This window comes from Octopus sinensis, linkage group LG18 (genome assembly GCF_006345805.1).
Source record: "Octopus sinensis linkage group LG18, ASM634580v1, whole genome shotgun sequence".
Taxonomy (NCBI): domain Eukaryota; kingdom Metazoa; phylum Mollusca; class Cephalopoda; order Octopoda; family Octopodidae; genus Octopus; species Octopus sinensis.
Window position 1 is genome coordinate 15,511,593 of NC_043014.1, and position 22,392 is coordinate 15,533,984.

The window sequence follows — 22,392 nt, forward strand, 5'->3', positions numbered from 1 at the left end:
TCTCTTTCTTTTCTTCTTCTTCTTCTTCTTCTTCTCCTCCTTCTTACTCCTCCTCTTTCTCCACCTCCTCCTCTTCCCCAATCCCCCACAACCCATTACTTAATGCTACAGCAGAAGATATCGTCTCGTTGCCATTTGCATCGTTATATTTATATTCTAACTGCTGCTGCTTCAGGACCAACTGCACCCCCACCATCAAACCACCACCAAAACCACCACCAACCACCCAACCACCGTTCTCAGTTAGATAACTTGTATGAATCACAACAAAACACTTTTTTCATTCAAGTTCAACAGGATTTGGGTTCTCCTTCTTTGTCTTCTTCTTCTTCGTCTTCTTCATCTTCATCTTCATCTTCATCTTCTTCGTTATCAGCTGCATATCTTGCATTATTATTACGTCACCCATTTCTTTGCTCCTTGGCTGCTGCCATCACCATCACCATCACTACCACTGTTGCCACCTTCATTAGCGACACCACCCCACCACTACCACCACATCCACATCCACCACCATCAACACAACCACCATTTCCATCCTCATCACCACCACCACCACCACCACCATCACCACCATCAACACAACCACCATTTCCATCCTCATCACCACCACCACCACCACCACTATCACCACCATCAACACAACCACCATTGCCATCATCATCACCACCACCACCACCACCACCATCACCACCATCAACACAACCACCATTTCCATCATCATCATCATCATCACTACAACCACCACTAACAACAACACAATTACCATTTCCATCACCACCACCACCGCTGCCACTTCCATCGCTGCTACTTCCACCACTGCTACCACCTCCTCCACCCTTACTCTCACGTACAGGTGGCTGGTATGACTACTCCAAGAGACTTAATACCCCCTGGAGGGGATATTCATTCCACATATGTTAGCAGTAACACTGATAACAAAGTCTGTTCTGTTTGCTCTTCCACACACTTCAATTCTTGCTGATGTTCTTGATGATGATGATGATGATGATGATGATGATGATGATGCTGATGATGACGATGATGATGGCGATAATGATGATGATGACAATGATGACGAAGATGATGATGATGACGATGATGATGATGACGACGATAATGTTGATGATGATGATGATGAGCATGATGATGATGATGATGATGATGATGAAGATGATGATGCTAATGATGCAGATGATGATGATGATGATAACGACGATGATGATGATGAAAATGAGAATGATGATGATGATGATGATGACAACGATGATGATGTTAATGATGCAGATGATGATGATATTCATGATGATGATATTCATGATGATGATGATGATGATGGTGATGGAGGTGATGATGATAAGGCTGATGATGATGATGATGACTATATTGGTAATGATAAGAGCAATGGTAGCAAATGATGATACCAAAGACATAGTTATGACGAGGATAATGTACATAATGACATACATGATGACGATGATGATGATGAGAAGCAATGATAATGAAAATGATTGTATGATTACAATGATGATGATTATGCAAGCAATGCTAAATACAGAGATGGTGATGAAGATGATGATGGTGATGATGATGATGATGTCAGGGCAGGGGGATGAAAATCTGGAGAGTTGATGGTGTTGGTAATGGGAAATGATGAGGAAAATGAAGAATGATGGCATCATAAAAGATGGAGTTGGTGGATTGTGGTTGTAGTGGTGGTGGTGGTGGTGGCAAACACATGGTGATGATACTGATGATGATGATGATGACGATGAAATATTGTGAAAATATTATAAAGGTGAAAGTGATGATGATGATGATGACGATGATGATGAAGTGAAGGTGAAAATGATGGTGGTGGTGGTGGCAAAGTTGATGATGAAAATGAAAGTGATGGTGATGATGGTAATGATGATGATGATGATGATGACGACAAAAACAACACTGATGATGACGATGACAGCAATGATGATAAAGGTCATGACAATACTGCTGCTGTTGATAGTGAAGGTGATGATGATGATGATGATAATGATGGTGGTAGTAATGGTGATTATGATGATGATGATGATACTGGTGGTGGTGGTGGTGGTGATGTTGCAGCAATTAAAATAGCATGGCTACATTGCTACTCACTCAAGGAGAGACTTGTTGATATATTATCAAATAATAACAACAAAAATAAAATTAAAAAAAGAAAAACATATAGTGGTATGAACAAGATAAATGAACCACCATCACTACCACCATCACTACCACCACCACCACCACCACCATCACTACCACCACCACCACCACCACCACCACTACCATCACTAGCACCACCATCACCATCACCATCATCACCACCACCATCACCACCATCACCACTACCATCACTATCACTACAACCACAAATACCAGCACAACCATTGAAAGCATGAGAATATCTACTACCACATCCACCACCACCACCACCATCACATCCACTACCATCATCACATCCACCACTACCACCACACAATGATCATTACCATCACATCACAATCACTACCATCACCACTACCATCATCACCACCATCTTTCTACCTTTCACAACCACAACCATGGCTAGCACTGCCACCATCATCCTCATCTTCATCCCCCACAAGATCTACCCTTGTCCAACTCTCTTCATCTTTGTTACAGAGTAAAAGAAGCAACCACTCCTCTTCCTAGAAACCTATTTTTATATTAGTCATAATAGTTGAGAGAGTTAAGCAGTGGCTCACACATCTAAGTAGGTGTCTACATATACACATACATACATACATACATACATACATAAGTACATACATACATACATACATATAAGTATATATATACATATATATATAAACAATTGCAGCGTGGAAGGTGTTTGTAAGCCATTTAAGAAACACACAAAAGCCGTTCGATTCACTTCAACATTTAAGTTTAATTTGTCAAAATATTTTGGTCACTAAAATCCGCGACCTGTTCACTGACAAAGATCCGTGCGGCATCTCTTTTTGTCAGTGAACAGGTCACGGATTTTAGCGACGAAAATATTTTGACAAAAGACGCAGCACAGATTTTTGTCAGTGAACAGGTCGCGGATTTTAGCGACGAAAATATTTTGACAAATTAAACTTAAATGTTGAAGTGAATTGAACGGCTTTTGTGTGTTTCTTAAATGGCTTACAAACACCTTCCACGCGGCAATTGTTTTCGTTCCAGCACACGATCTCAGATCAAATCACTTGCTATGCGAGTACATCTCCGTAATATATATATATATATAATGATAAATATCAAAGTGAGTTATATACAGTAGCGGTAACACATCGTGACGTATATTTGCCATTTCAATATGGCTACCCCTAAGGGTGGATGCTACTGTACTGACAGGACACAGAAAGTGTGTCTATGGCCAGCTGGAGGAGTGTGTCCTCCTGGGGCTAAAAACTACAGTAGCATCCACCCTTAGGTCGTGTATCAATAGCTATCTTGATGGCGGTGGCCTCATGGAGCTGACCATGGCAGCGATTATTCTTATATCTATAAGAATGCCATATTAATATGGCGATAACAATTAATTTCCAGTAAATGCTGCCATAATCTCTTTTATAGAGACTTAGTAATTTTAATATTTCTATTATTGAAAACAAGTGGATGTATTCCACTGAAACTAGGTAAATATAAGCCTTCGAACAGAGACGTCAGTGGCGACACCTGCGGGTCTGACTGCGCTACATTGACAAGGGGCAATACCCCGAAACGCGTCTGTAGCTGTCGGACTGGCAGTGTGAAGCGGCTGACCTCCCTTGTTCGAAGGTTATAATGGATACAGATCGTGTATCAATAGCTATCTTGATGGCGGTGGCCTCATGGAGCTGAGCATGGCAGCAATTATTCTTATATCTATAAGAATGCCATATTAATATGGCGATAACAATTAATTTCCAGTAAATGCTGCCATAATCTCTTTTATAGAGACTTAGTAATTTTAATATTTCTATTATTGAAAACAAGTGGATGTATTCCACTGAAACTAGGTAAATATAAGCCTTCGAACAGGGACCTCCCTTGTTCGAAGGTTATAATGGATACAGATCGTGTATCAATAGCTATCTTGATGGCGGTGGCCTCATGGAGCTGAGCATGGCAGCATTATTCTTATATCTATAAGAATGCCATATTAATATGGCGATAACAATTAATTTCCAGTAAATGCTGCCATATCTCTTTTATAGAGACTTAGTAATTTTAATATTCTATTATTGAACAAGTGGATGTATTCCACTGAAACTAGGTAAATATAAGCCTTCGAACAGAGACGTCAGGGCGAACTGCGGGCTGACTGCGCTACATTGACAAGGGGCCATACCCCGAAACGCGTCTAGCTGTCGGACTGGCAGTGTGAGTACATTGACACCACCACCCTCTGTCTGACCCCCGAAACCGCCATGTACGTGTGACTGAATACTGATCCCTTGTTCGAAGGTATCATGGCTAGCTTAGCTATCTTGATGGCGTGGCCTCATGGAGCTGACCATGGCAGCGATTATTTTATATCTTAAGAATGCCATATTAATATGGCGATAACAATTATTTCCAGTAAACGCTGCCATAATCTCTTTTATAGAGACTTAGTAATTTTAATATTTCTATTATTAAATATATATATATATATATATATATATATATATATATAAATATATATATATATAAATATTATATATATATATATATATATATGTTACTTGAAGATAGATATGTTACTTATAGATATGTTACTTGAAGCCTTTGACGAAGTGGAAGGGGGTATAGCTACACATGGGGTAGAAGACACTGGACGTTTCTGAGGGACAACCTGCTGAAAGCCGCTGACCAGATCTGTGGCTGGTGCAAAGTCCCCTTAAGACCCAAAATAACATGGTGGTGGAACAATATTGTTGATAGGGCTATTAGACAAAAGAAACAGGCTTGGAAGGCCTGGAAGAACGGTGGTAGCGGGAAGTGTATCAGACTGCCAGAAGGGAAGCTAGGAGACAGGTCTATAGCCAGAGGGGAAGCAGATAAAAGAAAATTTGCCAATGTCCTGCGCCGTGAGGATGAAAGACTTGAGGTATTTCGTGTTGCAAGACAGTGTGTGAGAGAGAATCGAGATGTGGTAGGAGAGAAATGTGTTCGCATGGAGGATGGTTCACTTGCGTTAAATGAGGATGCAAAGAGAGAAGCTTGGAGACGCCACTATGAAAGGTTGCTGAATGAGGAAAATGAATGGGATAAAGAGAGTCTGCCGAATGTTGACCCAACAGAAGGACCAGCTATCCGAGTTGATAGTTCCGTGGTAGCTAAGGCAATTAGAAGCATGAAGACAGGGAAAGCCCCAGGCCCATCAGGAATTACTGCAGAGATGCTCAAAATATCTGGTAGTGTCGGCTATAGCATAGTCACCCGTATAGTTAACCAGGTGATACACGAAGGAGTCATACCCAATGACTGGTGTAGCAGCATAATAGTCAACTGCTACAAAGGTAAAGGCGATGCCCTAGATACAATAACTACAGGGGCATCAAGCTGGGATCAGGTAATGAAGGTTACGGAGAGGGTTATAGCCCAGTTAATTAGAGAGAGAGTTAGCTTAGATGATATGCAGTTTGGGTTCGTGCCAGGGAAAAGTACTATACTGATGCTATATTCCTGGTAAGACAGCTGCAGGAGAAATACCTAGCCAAAGGTAAGCCCTTGTACCTGGCTTTTGTTGACTTAGAGAAAGCCTTTGACAGGGTCCCCCGATCCCTTATCTGGTGGTCAATGAGGAAACTAGGGATAGATGAATGGTTAGTGAGAGCTGTGCGAGCCATGTACAGAGACGCAGCTAGTAAGGTGAGGGTTGGCAACGAGTACAGTGAAGAATTCCGGGTAGAGGTTGGGGTCCACCAAGGTTCAGTCCTCAGCCCCCTCCTATTTATCATAGTCCTCCAGGCAATAACGGAAGAATTTAAGACAGGATGCCCCTGGGAGCTCCTATATGCTGATGACCTTGCTCTAATTGCTGAGTCACTATCAGAACTGGAGGAGAAGTTTCAGGTGTGGAAACAAGGATTAGAATCGAAGGGCCTTAGAATCAACCTAGCCAAAACCAAAGTCCTAATAAGTAGGAAGGTGGACCAACCACAAACGACTTCAGGTAGATGGCCCTGCTCGATCTGTAAAAAGGTGTAGGTAGAAACTCTATAAGGTGCACCAAGTGTAAGCTATGGACACATAAGAGGTGCAGCAATGTCAAAGGAAGGCTAACTAAGAAAATAGTTTTTGTCTGTGGCAGATGCTCAGGAGAAATAAACAATGGAAATGTGCAGAGTCCAACTTCTACCACGTTCCAGGGAGACAAACTAGAAGTAGTTGATAGCTTCCGCTACCTAGGAGACCAAGTCAGTAGCGGGGGTGGGTGTGCTGAAAGTGTAACTGCTAGAGTAAGAATAGCCTGGGCAAAGTTTAGAGAGCTCTTACCCCTGCTGGTGACAAAAGGTCTCTCGCTAAGAGTAAAAGGCAGACTATATGATGCGTGTGTACGTACAGCCATGCTACATGGTAGTGAAACATGGGCCGTGACAGCTGAGGATATGCGTAAGCTTGCAAGAAATGAAGCCAGTATGCTCCGATGGATGTGTAATGTCAGTGTTCATAATCGTCAGAGTGTAAGTACTTTGAGAGAAAAGTTGAACCTAAGAAGTGTCAGTTGTGGTGTGCAAGAGAGACGGCTGCGCTGGTATGGTCATGTGACGAGAATGGCTGAAGATAGTTGTGTGCAAAAGTGCTACAACCTAGCAGTTGAGGGAACCTGTGGAAGAGGTAGACCCAGGAAAACCTGGGACGAGGTGGTGAAGCACGACCTTCGAACTTTAGGTCTCACTAAGGAAATGACTGAAGACCGAGTCCTATGGAAGTGTGCTGTGCATGAGAGGACCCGGCAGGACTAGTCAGGCCATATCCCATGGCCCCTACCTGGGACGTAGTCGATCCACCTGTGCATACCTTCCTCTTGTGACACTTGTGAAGACCTGCTGAGGCAAGTGAAAATCAATCAAAATAGATGAACATCAATGGAATTTGTATCTTTGTGGTACCAGTGCCTGTGGCACACAAGAAAACCATCCGAACGTGGCCGTAGCAGTACCGCATCGACTGGCCTCCGTGCTGTGGGAACATGGTGGCACCAAAAAACACCATCCGAAGACCCGGCAAGACTAGTCAGGTCATAACCCGTGGGCCCTACCTGGGACGTAGTCAGTCCACCTGTACATACCTTCCGACTTGTGAAGACCTGCTGAGGCAAGTGAAAATCAAATCAAATCAAAACAAATCAAAATAGATGAACATCAATGGAATTTGTATCCTTGCCGGTGGCACACAAGAATCCATCCGAACGTGGCCGTAGTCAGTACCGCTTGTGGTACCAGTGCCGGTGGCACACAAGAATCCATCCGAACGTGGCCGTAGTCAGTACCGCATCACTGGCCATCGTGCTGTGGGCACATAACAAACACCATCCGGTCGTGGCCGTTCGCCAACCTCATCTAGCACCTGTGTCGGTGGCACATAAAAACACCTTCCGAAGACCCGGCAAGACTAGTCAGGCCATAAACCATGGCCCCTACCTGGGACGTAGTCAGTTCACCTGTGCATACCTTCCTCCTTGTGATACTTGTCAAGGCCTGTTGAGGCAAGTGAAAATCAAAGGCCTGTTGAGGCAAGTGAAAATCAAAGGCCTGTTGAGGCAAGTGAAAATCAAAATCAAATCAAATCAAATCAAAACAATCAAAATAGATGAACATCACTGGAATTTGTATCTTGTGGTACCAGTGCCGGTGGCACACAAGAGAAAACCATCCGAAAGTGGCCGTAGCCAGTACCGCATCGACTGGCCTCCGTTCTGTGGGCACATGACAAACACCATCCGATCGTGGCCGTTCGCCAGCCTCATCTAGCACCTGTGTCGGTGGCACATAAAAACACCATCCGAAGACCCGGCAAGACTAGTCAGGCCATAACCCATGGCCCCTACCTGGGACGTAGTCAGTCCACCTGTGCATACCTTCCTTCTTGTGACACTTGTGAAGACCTGTTGAGGCAAGTGAAAATCAAATCAAAACAAATCAAAATAGATGAACATCAATGGAATCTGTATCTTTGTGGCACACACTTTGTGGTACCAGTGCCGGTGGCACACATGAGAACCATCCAGTGCCGGTGGCACACACTTTGTGGTACCAGTGCCGGTGGCACACATGAGAACCATCCGAACGTGGCCGTAGCCAGTTCCGCATCGACCGGCCTCCGTGCTGTGGGCACGTAACAAACACCATCCGATCATGGCCGTTCGCCAGCCTCATCTGGCACCTGTGTCGGTGGCACATAAAAACACCTTCCGAAGACCCGGCAAGACTAGTCAGTCCACCTGTGCATACCTTCCTTCCTTCTTGTGACACTTGTGAAGACCGGTTGAGGCAAGTGAAAATCAAATCAAACAAATCAAAATAGACAAATAGATGAACATCAATGGAATTTGTATCTTGTGGTACCAGTGCCTGTGGCACACAAGAATCCATCAGTGCCGTAGTCAGTGCGGTGGGCACATGACAAACACCATCCGATCGTGGCCGTTCGCCAGCCTCATCTAGCACCTGTGTCGGTGGCACATAAAAACACCATCCGAAGACCCGGCAAGAACTAGTCAGGCCATAACCCATGGCCCCTACCTGGGACGTAGTCAGTCCACCTGTGCATACCTTCCTTCTTGTGACACTTGTGAAGACCTGTTGAGGCAAGTGAAAATCAAATCAAAATCAAATCAAAACAAATCAAAATAGATGAACATCAATGGAATTTGTATCTTTGTGGTACCAGTGGCCGGTGGCACGTGCATATAAGAAAACCATCCGAACGTGGGCGTAGCCAGTACCCATCGACTGGCCTCCGTGCTGTGGGCACGTAACAAGCACCATCCGATCGTGGCCGTTTGCCAGCCTCATCTGGCACCTGTGTCGGTGGCACATAAAAACACCATCCGAGCGTGGCCGTCTGCCAGCCTCGTCTGGCACCTGTGTCGGTGGCACATAAAAAAACCATCCGAGCGTGGCCGTCTGCCAGCCTCGTCTGGCACCTGTGTCGGTGGCACATAAAAACACCATCCGAGAGCGTGGCCGTCTGCCAGCCTCGTCTGGCACCTGTGTCGGTGGCACATAAAAAACACCATCCGAGCGTGGCCGTTTGTCAGCCTCGTCTGGCACCTGTGTCGGTGGCACATAAAATCACCCACTACACTACACTCTCGGAGTGGTTGGCGTTAGGAAGGGCATCCAGCTGTAGAAACACTGCCAGATCTGACTGGACTGGTGCAGCTTTCGGGCTCCCCAGACCCCAGTTAAACCGTCCACCCATGCTAGCATGGAAAGCGGACTTAAATGAGATGATGATGATGATGATGATATATATATATATATATATATATATATATAATATATATATATATCGTGACGTATATTTGCCATCTCAATATGGCTACCCCTAAGGTGGATGCTACTGTAGTTTTTAGCCCCAGGAGGACACACTCCTTCAGCTGGCCATAGACACACTTTCTGTGTCCTGTCAGTATTTGCAAAGGGAAGTCATCCTTCCCGTCTCCAACTTATGATACACACGGACTCGAGTTTCGAGGTATTGACCTCTCGTCAGCGTGTGACAATCATAGTTTGCGGCGAGAATTAGATTTCCTTCACAAATACTTATACTTTTTCCAGCGTCCACTGTCGCTGATATTGAAAAAGTGAAATCAAACAATGATAAATATCAAAGTGAGTTATATACAGTAGCGGTAACACATCGTGACGTATATTTGCCATCTCAATATGGCTACCCCTATGGGTGGATGCTACTGTAGTTTTTAGCCCCAGGAGGAACACTCCTCCAGCTGGCCATAGACACACTTTCTGTGTCCTGTCAGTATTTGCAAAGGGAAGTCATCCTTCCGTCTCCAACTTATGATACACACGGACTCGAGTTTCGAGGTATTGACCTCTCGTCAGCGTGTGACAATCATAGTTGTCGGCGAGATTAGATTTCCTTCACAATACTTATACTTTTTCCAGCGTCCACTGTCGCTGATATTGAAAAAGTGAAATCAAACAATGATAAATATCAAAGTGAGTTATATACAGTAGCGGTAACACATCGTGACGTATATTTGCCATCTCAATATGGCTACCCCTAAGGGTGGATGCTACTGTAGTTTTTAGCCCCAGGAGGACACACTCCTCCAGCTGGCCATAGACACACTTTCTGTGTCCTGTCAGTATTTGCAAAGGGAAGTCATCCTTCCCGTCTCCAACTTATGATACACACGGACTCGAGTTTCGAGGTATTGACCTCTCGTCAGCGTGTGACATCATAGTTGTCGGCGAGAATTAGATTTCCTTCCCAAATACTTATACTTTTTCCAGCATCCACTGTCGCTGATATTGAAAAAGTGAAATCAAACAATGATAAATATCAAAGTGAGTTATATACAGTAGCGGTAACACATCGTGACGTATATTTGCCATCTCATATGGCTACCCCTAAGGGTGGATGCTACTGTAGTTTTTAGCCCCAGGAGGACACACTCCTCCATATATTATATATATATATATATATATATATATTATATATATATATAAATAATATATATATATAAATATAATATATATATATATATATTAAAATATATATATTATATATATATAATATATATATATATATATATATATATATATATATATAAATAAATATATATATATATATAATATATATATATCATCATCATCATCATCAACATCGTCATCTTCTTCTTCTTCTTCTCCACCTTCTACCTCTTAACTTTATCACTAATGCTTTTTAATATAACACCTACGCAAATTCCATAAACAAACCTTTCAATAGAAATATTCTCCTGAATTGAACTGCAACTGCTAGCCGTCACTGACCATTCAAAATACGACCATCAAGGCACTCCCAAATTTTTCCACCCCCTCTCCTCATCAACCTTCTTCTTCTTCTACTCTACCAAGAATTCACAATGGCCTGGAACACACAAGTGCAAACAAGGGAGACATAGAAAGGCAGAATGCCACTTATATTTGAACACTATACAAATATTCCTTTAAAAAAACTTTTCTTTTAATTTTTTCTAAATTTAATTATTTAATCGTTACAGTTGAAAAGGTCTCAAAATGACCGAAACCGGTACTGAAATGTTCTTTATAAAATTATTTTAGCATTTTCTATTTTGACTTGTTTTTTCATATATATCAACTCGTGTGTTCCTTTTTACCCTTATACATATATATATATATATATATATACTTATATACATATGTACTTATATATACGCATATATATACCTATACATATATATATATACCTATATATATATATATATATATATATATATATATATATATATATATATATATATATATATATATATATTATATATACCTATATATATAATATATATATATATATACACCTTTATATGTATATATATATATATATATATATATACCTATATATATATATATATATATATATATACACACATATAAATAAATATATACCTATATTCACACATATATGTACATACCTACATATATATATGTACATATACATGCATATATAGGTACAGGACATCAAAAAATGTAGACACTTATGATATGCAAATTAAAGATCCAGTTATCTGTAGCGGCTAAATTTGTTGAGTATATAAACAGACTGGCTGATTTTATCTGGGATTGGTTAAATTGATGTATGGGTACAATAAACTGCATCCAGTGGCAAGGCCCCGGTTCAGGAGCATGTGGGAATTTGGGGTTACCTCTTAGTTGTCATCACTGAGGCAGTAGTACCTGTTAGGGTACTTTATGAGTTAAATAATTACCTTACTCAAGTGGCGCTGGTAAAGTGTTATCAGCCATTGAAAAGAACCACGGGAGAGTGTACCTAACAGCATTAGGGTTCGAGTCCCTAACTACACTGTCAAGGAGCAGCCTGGTTGGTACGACTCTGCTAGTTTAGAGTCACAGGGAGGGCTAGTGGATGATGGACCAGCTGTCTCTGAGACAAATATAAAGAACACATTTTTGTCCTGCAGAAGGACCACAAAAATTGGCACTCATGGCAAAGACCCTCAACAAAATGATTCTTAATAGGATCCAGCCTGAGATGAGAAGAAGCTCAGGGGCAACAAGAACAGCTTCAGAGAGGAAAGATCAACCACCAATCACATTCTAATGCTGAGGAGGATATTAGAGGGAGCTAGAGTCTTCCTGCTGTCATGGTTTTCATTGACTTTAGGAAGGCCTTTGGTTCTGTGGATCATCACTGCCTGATGAATATCTTACAGGTTTATAGAATCCATAAGAAGATAGACTTGATATCACTGCTCTACACCAACACCAAAGCACAAGTCATTACACCTGACAGGATGACGGAGTTCTTTGAGATATTGGCTGGAGTGCTTCAGGGAGATACACTGGCTCCTTACTTTTTTATCATCATGGTGGACTATTGTATGTGCCTTGAGTTGGAGAAACACCAGGACTCTGGCTTTACTGTAATGCTGGCTCAGAGCAGGAGGGTCAAAGGTAAAAAGATATCAGATGCTGATGACATAGTTCTGGTGACAAACACAGTGAGGGAGGCAGAGGAGTTGATGCAGGAGGTGGAGACTGTATCAATTTGCCCTGTTTATATATCTACATATATAAAAAAAGGGTAAAAACCATGGGATTGCACCTAAAAACATCTAGAAAGTTACTCTCTGAGGTGCAAGTCCAGGCAAGGTTGTTTATGGAAGACCAGTAGTCCCCCATGCATATCAGCTTCCCTCTCCATGTCACCAATGTTATCCAAGGGAAAGGCAAAGGCCGATACATGTTGGCACTATAGTTGAGAGAACCGGAGCAATGTGAAATAAAGTGTCCTGTTTAAACACACAACACACAGCCAGGTCTGGGAACCGAACTCGCTACCTTGTGATTGTGAGCCCAGTGCTAAGCACTGAGCCATGTGCCTTCATATCTACATACTCTTTACTCTTTTACTTGTTTCAGGCATTTGACTGTGCCCATGCTGGAGCACAGCCTTTAGTTGAGCAAATCGACCCCAGGACTTATTCTTTGTAAGCCTAGTACTTATTCTATCAGACATTTTTGCCGAACCACTAAGTTAAGGAGTCATAAACACAACACCATCGGTTGTCAGGTGATGTTATGGGGACAAACACTGACACACAAACGTATACACACACACATACATATATATATATATATATATATATATATAATATATATATATATATATATATATATATATACATACGATGGCTCTTTTCAGTTTCCCTCTACCAATCCACTCACAGGCTTTGGTTGGCCCGAGTTTATAGTAGAGACAGTGCCAAGGTGCCATGCAGTGGGACGAACCCGGAACTATGTGGTTGGTAAGCAAGCTACTAACCACACAGCCACTCCTATGCCTATAAATATACTGCCCAATGTGGGGCTCGAACCCATGACCCGAGATTAAGAATCTCATGCTCTACCAACTGAGCTAGCAAGGAGCTCAATTTTGTTTTATATAAAGATTACAATACAAAGATTATATATATATATATATATATATATATATATAATATATATATGTGTGTGTGTGTGTGTGTGTGTATGTATCTTTGACATGTGTGTAACCATCATGTGATAATTGTAAATGAGCATCACCCTCTTTCAAGCGAAGTTGTTTGCTTCCATAAAAAACATGTCTGACCATAGGGAAATATTAAATATTACCTTCCTTGGAAACAGGGGAAGGTTATTGCCAAAAATCCATTTGATCCATATAAGAATGGGAAGTGGACATTAAATGATGATGAAGAAAATGATAATGAAGATGATGATGATGAAGATAATAATGATGATGATACGCATATCGCAACTGTAACTGTGATGATATAAAACACTAAACTCAAACAACCAAGTTCTGGTGGGAAAAATTTGTATAAATTTTAAGGCACCTACAAGTAAAAGAGTAGCACAAAAACCAAAATCCTTCCACATTCTAAAGAGGAAGCTGAGGTTACTTGTAAACGTTAATGATGGAGATAAACTTGAAAATTTATTCTTTGGAATCAGCAATGTGGATCTGATATACAGATACAAGAAAGATATTAATAAAAAAAAAGATTAAATGAGAACACAGTCATGTTTTCATTACAACATATTTAAAAGCAAAGCTGATCCACACACATTCATAGATACCTATCTATATATATATATTTTATATATATCATTTAATAAATACATGATTTATGTGTGGGCTGCTGAAAGTTTTGTACTTAAATAGTGCAGTGGTTAAACAGGGTTGTATAGTATGTTATAGGCGCAGGAGTGGCTGTGTGGTAAGTAGCTTGCTAACCAACCACATGGTTCTGGGTTCAGTCCCACTGCATGGCACCTGGGGCAAATATTTTCTACTATAGCCTCAGGCTCACCAAAGCCTTGTGAGTGGATTTGCTAGACGGAAACTGAAAGAAGCCCGTTGTATATATATATATGTATATATATATATATATATATATATATATGTGTGTGTGTGTGTTTGTGTGTCTGTGTTTGTCCTCCCCAACATCCCGTGACAACCGATGCTGGTGTGTTTACGTCCCTATAACTTAGTGGTTCAGCAAAAAAGACACCTAGAATAAGTACTAGGCTTACAAAGAATAAGTCCTGGGGTTGATTTCCTTGACTAAAGGCTGTGCTCCAGCATGGCCGCAGTAAAATGACTGAAACAAATAAACGTAAAAAAAAGTAAAAGTATACTATCATACAATTATTGAATGATTGCAGGATAGTACACAGTATGATAAACAAGCCCATCTGGCTGCTATGCTACCAAGCATGAAACTTACAGTAGCTCACATTTAAATCCTGTGTTTGTCGTATGATATTTATCTCTCACTGGATGAAGTGCTTTTTCATTGATCTCACCAATAACCGAACAGTACACACACACTCATTTACAGACAGAGACACACAGACAGTGAAACACAGTGAGACAGTCACAGAGACAGACAGATGGACAGTGTGAGTGTGTGTGTGTGTGTGTTATATTAATTTCAAGTTTTGGTACAAGGCCAGCAATTTTGGGGTAGGGGATGAATTGATTACATTGATCCCAGTTCTCAACAGGTTCTTATTTTATTGACCCTATAAGAAGGAAATCAAAGTTGACCTGAGTAACATTTGAACACAGAACATAAAGACAGATGTAAAGCCACCAAGCATTTTGCCTGGTATGCTAACAATTCTGCCAGCTTACCATCTTTGTGGTGTGTTACATATTACCACTAATAGCACATGTGCCAAGACTTCTGCCAGTCTTATGGAAGTCAGTAAAATGAAAAGTACAATCTTAAGCAAAAAGTGAACTTTAATTATTGCTGAAAAGAGGTAATCCTCAAAATTTTTTTTTCAAAGGTTTATGGCTCTGTAAAATCTTTTTATCATGAGGGCAAGGCGCCAAGCTAATTGGTTTCCAGATTCTCAAGAGATGCTATTGTTTCAGTTGTAATGTATAAATAATTAATTTCAAAGTAATTTTAGTCATAATTTTATTTAGAGAAAGCATAATTCTGTTAATTAGATATCATATGTAATTAGAAAGCTCATAGAACATTTGAAATGTTTTTTTTATGCAATTTTTTCTTCTATTTCTCCTTTTCTTCCAGCCTTAATGACACGTGATTTACTTCCAGGGGTGTAACATATACATATTTCTCATTAAATTGTTTTTTTAACTCTCTGCCAGCCCTTCCTACCCCCATTCAATCAAATCTTCTTTAAGGGCCTCTTTGTGCCTTTTTAGAATTCCCTTCTCTCTTCTCGGAGATGCTTAGTTCTGATGGTTTAGGGACTGCAGGTAAGAATAACTCATTAAAATATTTAGATATATAAACATATGCAAGAGTTGGCAAATGTTTCCAAGGACCTTCTGCTTTCCAGATACTGAAAATAGTTACTGAACAACTTGCTCATACTTTGTATCAAGTTGAAAACTATAGAACAGCTAGCATCAATGTAAGAACAATGAAGGGGAAATTCAGGGAGATTACTGAAATGCTAGAGTAGAGGTGTAGACATGTGCTGTGTGCAAGAAGTGAGATGGAGGTGAGTTTCTAATGAGCAAGGAACAAAAGTATAATTTGTGGTGGTGAGGATAGGTAGTGTTGATGGTTTAGGTGGAATAAGCATATTATTGCCAGAGAAATTGGTAGATAAATGAGCGATAGGATAATGGACGTTAAATTAGTCTTCATTACTATGACTGTGACATCTATCTCTGCATATGTTCCATGGACTGAACTGGCAGATTAACTGAAAGACTGATTCTATGAGACTTTCATGCAGACTACCCCAATGACAAAGTACAATGACTCTATCATCATGGCTGGGGTCTTCAACAGACATGTTAGGTAGCACTTTGGTGGATTCCAAGGTGTGCATAAAGGCTTTGGCTTTGACTCAAGGAACAAAGCTTCTGGAGTTTTGTGATGCTGATGACTAATTAATCAGCAACAAGAAACCAGCCATCCACCTGATCAATCAATTTGGTGGACACACAAGTCAGAGAGATTTCCTTCTCTTCAGTAAACAAGATAGACAAATGGTTGTGATTGCAGAGTTTCTCCCCTGTGTGGAAAGTACAGTTCAACATCAGTTAGTGGTTTGGATTGAGAGCTTAGCAGTCCTAAAAGAAGAATTTATTTAGAAAGGAAAGATATGGAAGTGAAAAGATCCAGCAAACAGCTAGAATTTTAGAGAAGTAAAGGGCTAGTGAAGGTATTTGATGATAAAAAGGTGGAAACAGAGACTTACAGCATAGAAATGGAATATGAATACCAGTTTGAATATTCTAAAAGCACATTTGGACTTGTAAACAAGCCATTCATTGTGTTTTGTCATGGAGAAACTTTCTTGCTGTAGGCATTATGGTGTAAATACACCTAGATCAGCTTGCAGCGCCACCTACCCAGACTGTAAGATGCAAGCATTTTGGAGTAGTTATCTCCTCTTCAGTTACAGAAACTGGACGATGGTGCTGTGAGCTGATAAGAGAGACAATCTCTCTTATACAGTGCAGAGGACAACTGGAAGTTCCTATAAGACAGCTCGTTGAAAGGAGCAAAGACTGTGGTTGGCACAAGGTGCCAGCCAGACTGAGAATGACATAATGATGGAAGAGTAATGGAAACAAAGAGACAAACTTCGAAAAACTGGAAGAAAGAAAGCAGCAGAGAACTATACTAGGTGGACAGAAGAGAAGCTGGAGTTGACTGGTATACTTAGCAAGAGAAGAAACAGAATAGGAGAGGTTTGCCAATGTTCAATGGTATGAGGATCAGTAAGGGTAAGTCTTCTGAAGTGCAAGGCAGAGTACCAGAGAGAATTGTGATGTTGTAGATGAGAAGTGTATATAGATGGACATTAGCCCACATATAGAGATTCTGAAAAAAAAAATAAAAAAGGGAAAAAAGGATCCATGGAAGAACTACTGCGAAAAGTTGTTAAATGTAGAGAATGTATGGATGAAGGAGGAAGGGCCTTGCCAACGTGAACTCAACAGAAGGACTAGCTTTCTAGTTGACAGCATTATGATATATAAAGTAATTAAGGAGATGAAGGCAGAGGAAGCCCTGGTCCATCAGAAATTGCTACTGAAATGCTTCAACTGTCTGGTGGAACAGGATATAGACTAGTCATTACAGGAAGATGTCACACCTAATGACTGGTCCAGCAGCATTATAGTTAGCGATTACATGGGCTAAAAAGGAAGCCTTAAAGAAATAATTACAGGACTATCAAATTGCTGGAACAGATCACAAAAATTGCAGGAAGTGTTATAGCTCAAGTGATCAAGGAAGTTGTTAGCCTGAATGAGATACAGTTTAGTTTTGTCCCAAAGAGAAGAACTGCTGATCCATCAACTTGGTGAGACTAACAACAGGGGAGGTAACTGGTTAAGACTAAACCACCGTACTCGGCATTTGTTGACCTGGAAAAAAAGTTTCAACACGATTCTTCCCTTGATCACCGAGTAGCTTCTGAGTAGTTGAATGGTTTGTGAAAGCCATACAATCCATAAACAGAGGTGATGTTAACAAGGGGAGAATTAGCAATGACTGTAATGACAAATTTAGTGTGCAGGTTGGGACCCACCCAAGTTCAGTGCTCAGTTCTCTTCAAATCATGCTAATCCCTCGGGCCATAACAGAGCAGTTTAATCCTTTTGCATTTAAGCCAGCCATATCAATCCCTAATATCATACTTGTTTTATGTCCAAACAGGCCAAATCTGGCCTTTCACACCAACCTTACAATATCATTCTAAAAATTAATAGTTATCTCATCAAAATCTCAAAGCTACAAGATAAAAAGATTAATTCAAAACAATGTGAATATATAAGTGTTATATCTAAGAGAGTAATCTGAATCGTAAAGACTTGAGATTGGGCGCATGTGAAACACCTATATGTTATTAAACTCATACTTATAGGTGAGTCTATAGGAGGAACAGAGAAGGAATTCCAGGTGTGAATGCAAAATCTGGAATGAAAGGGTCTCAAAATCTGGAATGAAAGTGTACAAATTGAAGAGGTTTAAACAAGAAGAAACCAGCATTGAAGCAAAACCAATTGCAATTACTGTCATGAATTACCAATAAATGGCTAAATATACATGATTATATCATCATCGTTGTCATCATCCTCATTGCTGTTGTTGTTGTTATTGTTATCATCATCATCATTATTTTTAATATCTACCTTTTTGTGCTGGCATGGGTCAGGTGGAATTTGTTGAAGCAGATTTTCTACAGTGAAATGCTCTTCCTGTTGCCAACCCTCACCTGTCTTCAAGTTAGGCAATATTTCTCAAAAGGCCAAACATTTTCACAAAAGGTTTAATAAAAAAGATACAACTTGATAGTGACAACAACAACGATGATGATGATGATGATTATATTTTGTCATTAGTTAGTCCAGTTCCTGGATAGCAATCACAAATTTGTGACTAATCCTAAACGGAGGTAGTTGACCTATTTAACTAACAGAGGACACAAATTAACTCACTTTTGCACATAAACCAGGCATTTCTTTTGTGCCCTTCTTTCTTTCTTTCCTTACCTTTTTTCTTTATATCTTTATTTTACTTCTCAACTTTCTATCTCCTGGTTAACCCCAACCACCACCACTACCACCACCCCAACCACCACCACCACCACCACCACCACCACCACCACCACCATCACCACCACCACCACCACACCACCACCACCACCCCTGCCACACCACTGCTGCCTCAATCACACAAACAGTATTCATTACCATTACTATTAATTATAAGTGTTAATTATAAACTACTACTATACTCTTGCAAATTGGGTTTATACGCTAATCAGAAATGTTGTTGGGCAATTTAACTGTAAACTGTAACCCCACCATATAATACACACACGCACACACACACACACACACACACACACACACACACACATAATTTACTGTTCCGTTATATGCAGGGTCAACAAAAAATGTACTATATCCAGTGAGAGATAAATATCATTAAATATACACAGAATTTTAAAAGAGCTATTAATAGTTTCATGCAGTAGAGATACAATAATTTGGCAGATTTATATAATATGTCATGTGTCTCCAAGCAATCGTTCAGGTTCAGAGCATACTGTTAGATCTATTTGAAAACTAGGATGCTGGTTTATGAGAAAATATGAGAAAAAAAAAAGGGAAGAAAAATGTGGAGAAGGTCGATGCAAAAAGTAGAATGAGAAGAAAGGAAAGAAAAGTAAGGAAATCTAGAATTTTGTCCTCTTTGTCTGTAGAAATCATAATTAATCTAACTGGTGTGGGATGATATAACAGAGAGGAGGCTAAAATCTGTGAGATAGCTACTGAATCCAGAGAGGATGGCGTCTTCCAGTTCGATAAAAGAAACTTATCCATGTGTTGCATTTGCTTGGAATTTCACATCTGAAATTAAGTACTGTGGAGGAATTCTAGGATCTAAAAAGAATGAGTGATCTTTCAGCTACACATAACTTGCACCTTTTTGATCCATCTATGTATTAGCATAGATTTCTCCATGATTCTCCACTTGACTGTATGTGGTCTGTTGTTGGTCTTCAGATCCCATACTTGGCAAGCTAAGTTATTGGCTTTATTGTTATCTGTGTATTAGAAAGAAGACTGGTGGATTGCATAATGACTTTTAAAATTGCCTTTGCATAATCCGATGTAATTTTTTTTCTCGGTTATATTGTCATGGAACACTGCTATAACTTTGGCTTCATAAACAACTGAGTTTATCAAATATGCCTAATCAAGCAGGCAAGCTTCAGAGTCTCAACAGCTATGACTGGGAGTGGGCTTTTAGTGTGATTCGGGAGTAAAAATGTCCTTCATATTATGGCAGTAGTTGTATGAAATTTTCATCAAGCATCTATAAAAATTCTTCCTGTATTGTGGTTTACTAGCAAATGCTTATTTAATAATAATAAATGCTTAATTATTATTTAATAATAATAATAATAAGCATTTATTGCTTATGTTATTTTTAGAATTTAAGGAGAAAGGGAATGGGTGAACTATATTATTTTCCTAGGTCTATTTTTAGGCTTCATATTTAGATTTATTTATTCATTTATTTATTTATTCATACTTAGATTTATTTAGCATGTGATTCAAATTGATATCGTGTGAGTGAAATGAAAGCAGCAACATTTTGGTAGAGTCATGATAGGTAGAGGGAAGGGAGTAGTTAAACATGTACTACATATGTTTCAAAGGAATCCTGGGTGGATGTTATGTAACTTTAAGGCATTACATTATTTTCCAATATTCCTTTCATCATGTTCTAGATAGAAATAACTACAGGGGTATCAGGTGATGAAGGTCACGGAGAGGGTCATAGCTCATCTCATTAAGGACAGAGTCTGCTTAGATGAGATGCAGTTCGGTTTTGTGCTGAGCAGAAGCACCACTGATGCCATATTCCTGGTTTGACAACTGCAGGAGAAATACCTAGCTAAAGATAAACCCCTATACTTAGCTTTTGTGGACTTGGAGAAAGCCTTTGACAGGGTCCCCTGATCCCTTATCTGGTGGGTGATGCGGAAACTGGAGATTGATGAATGGTTAATAAGGGTTGTACAGGCCCTATACAGAGAGGTTAGGATTGGTAATGAGTATAGTGAAGAATTTCGGGTAGATGTAGGGGTCCACCAAGGTTCCGCTCTCAGTCCCCTTTTATTCATCATAGTCCTCCAGGCAATAACAAAGGAATTCAAGATGTGTTGCCCCTGGGAGCTCCTCTATGCTGATGACCTGGTCCTCCAGCAGAATCACTACTGGAACTAGAAAAGAAATTTCGGGTGTGGAAGCTAGGTTTAGAATCAAAAGGCCTTAGAGTCAATGTAGCAAAGACCAAAGTTCTAGTAAGTAGGAAGGCAAACTCACCACACACCGCTTCTGTAGAAAAGGTGTAGGTAGAAACTCCATAAGATGTATCCAGTGTAAGCTATGGACACATAAGAGGTGCAGCAACATCAAAGGAAGATTAACCAAGAAGATAGCTTTTGTGTGCGGCAGATGCACAAGGGCAATAAACACCACAGATGCTCAGAAATGAACACTCCAGCGGGAGAAACTAGAAGTAGTTGAGAGCTTCCGCTACCTAGGTGACCAAATTAGTAGTGGGGTGGATGCTCAGAGAGCGTTACCACTAGAATAAGAATAGCCTGGGCAAAGCTTAGAAAGCTTCTAACCCTACTTGTGACAAAGGGCCTCTCGCTCAGAGTGAAAGGTAGATTGTATGATGCATGTGTGTGAACTGCCATGCTTCACAGCAGTGAAACATGGGCTGTGACTGCGGAGGACATGCGTAGGCTCAAAAGAAATGAAGCTAGCATGATCAGCTGGATGTGTAATGTCAGTGTCCATGCACGACAGAGTGTAAGTGCCTTGAGAGAAATGTTGGATATAAGAAGCATCAGATGTGGCGTGCAAGAGTGATGTTTGCGCTGGTATGGTCATGTACTATGGATGGATGTCGAGAGATGTGTGAAGAAGTGCCACTTCCAAACAGTTGAAGGAATCCGGGGTAGAGGTAGACCCAGGAAGACATGGGATGAGGTGGTCAAACATGACCTTTGAATGTTGGGCCTCACAGAGGCAATGATGAAAGACCAAGACCCCTGGAGATATGCTGTGACTGCGAAGACCCGGCATATAAAGTGAGTTCAT

General features: G+C 40.4%; 1 protein-coding gene and 1 non-coding gene across 2 annotated transcripts in view; both read right to left on the minus strand.

Moving 5' to 3' along the window:
• Window positions 1-22,392, minus strand: part of LOC115221191 (ataxin-1-like) — a 610,972-nt gene that overhangs the window by 306,479 nt on the left and 282,101 nt on the right. The gene's annotated exons all lie outside the window — the stretch shown is intronic.
• Trnak-cuu lies at window positions 13,571-13,642 on the minus strand. The gene has a single exon. It is a non-coding gene; the product is annotated as a tRNA-Lys (tRNA).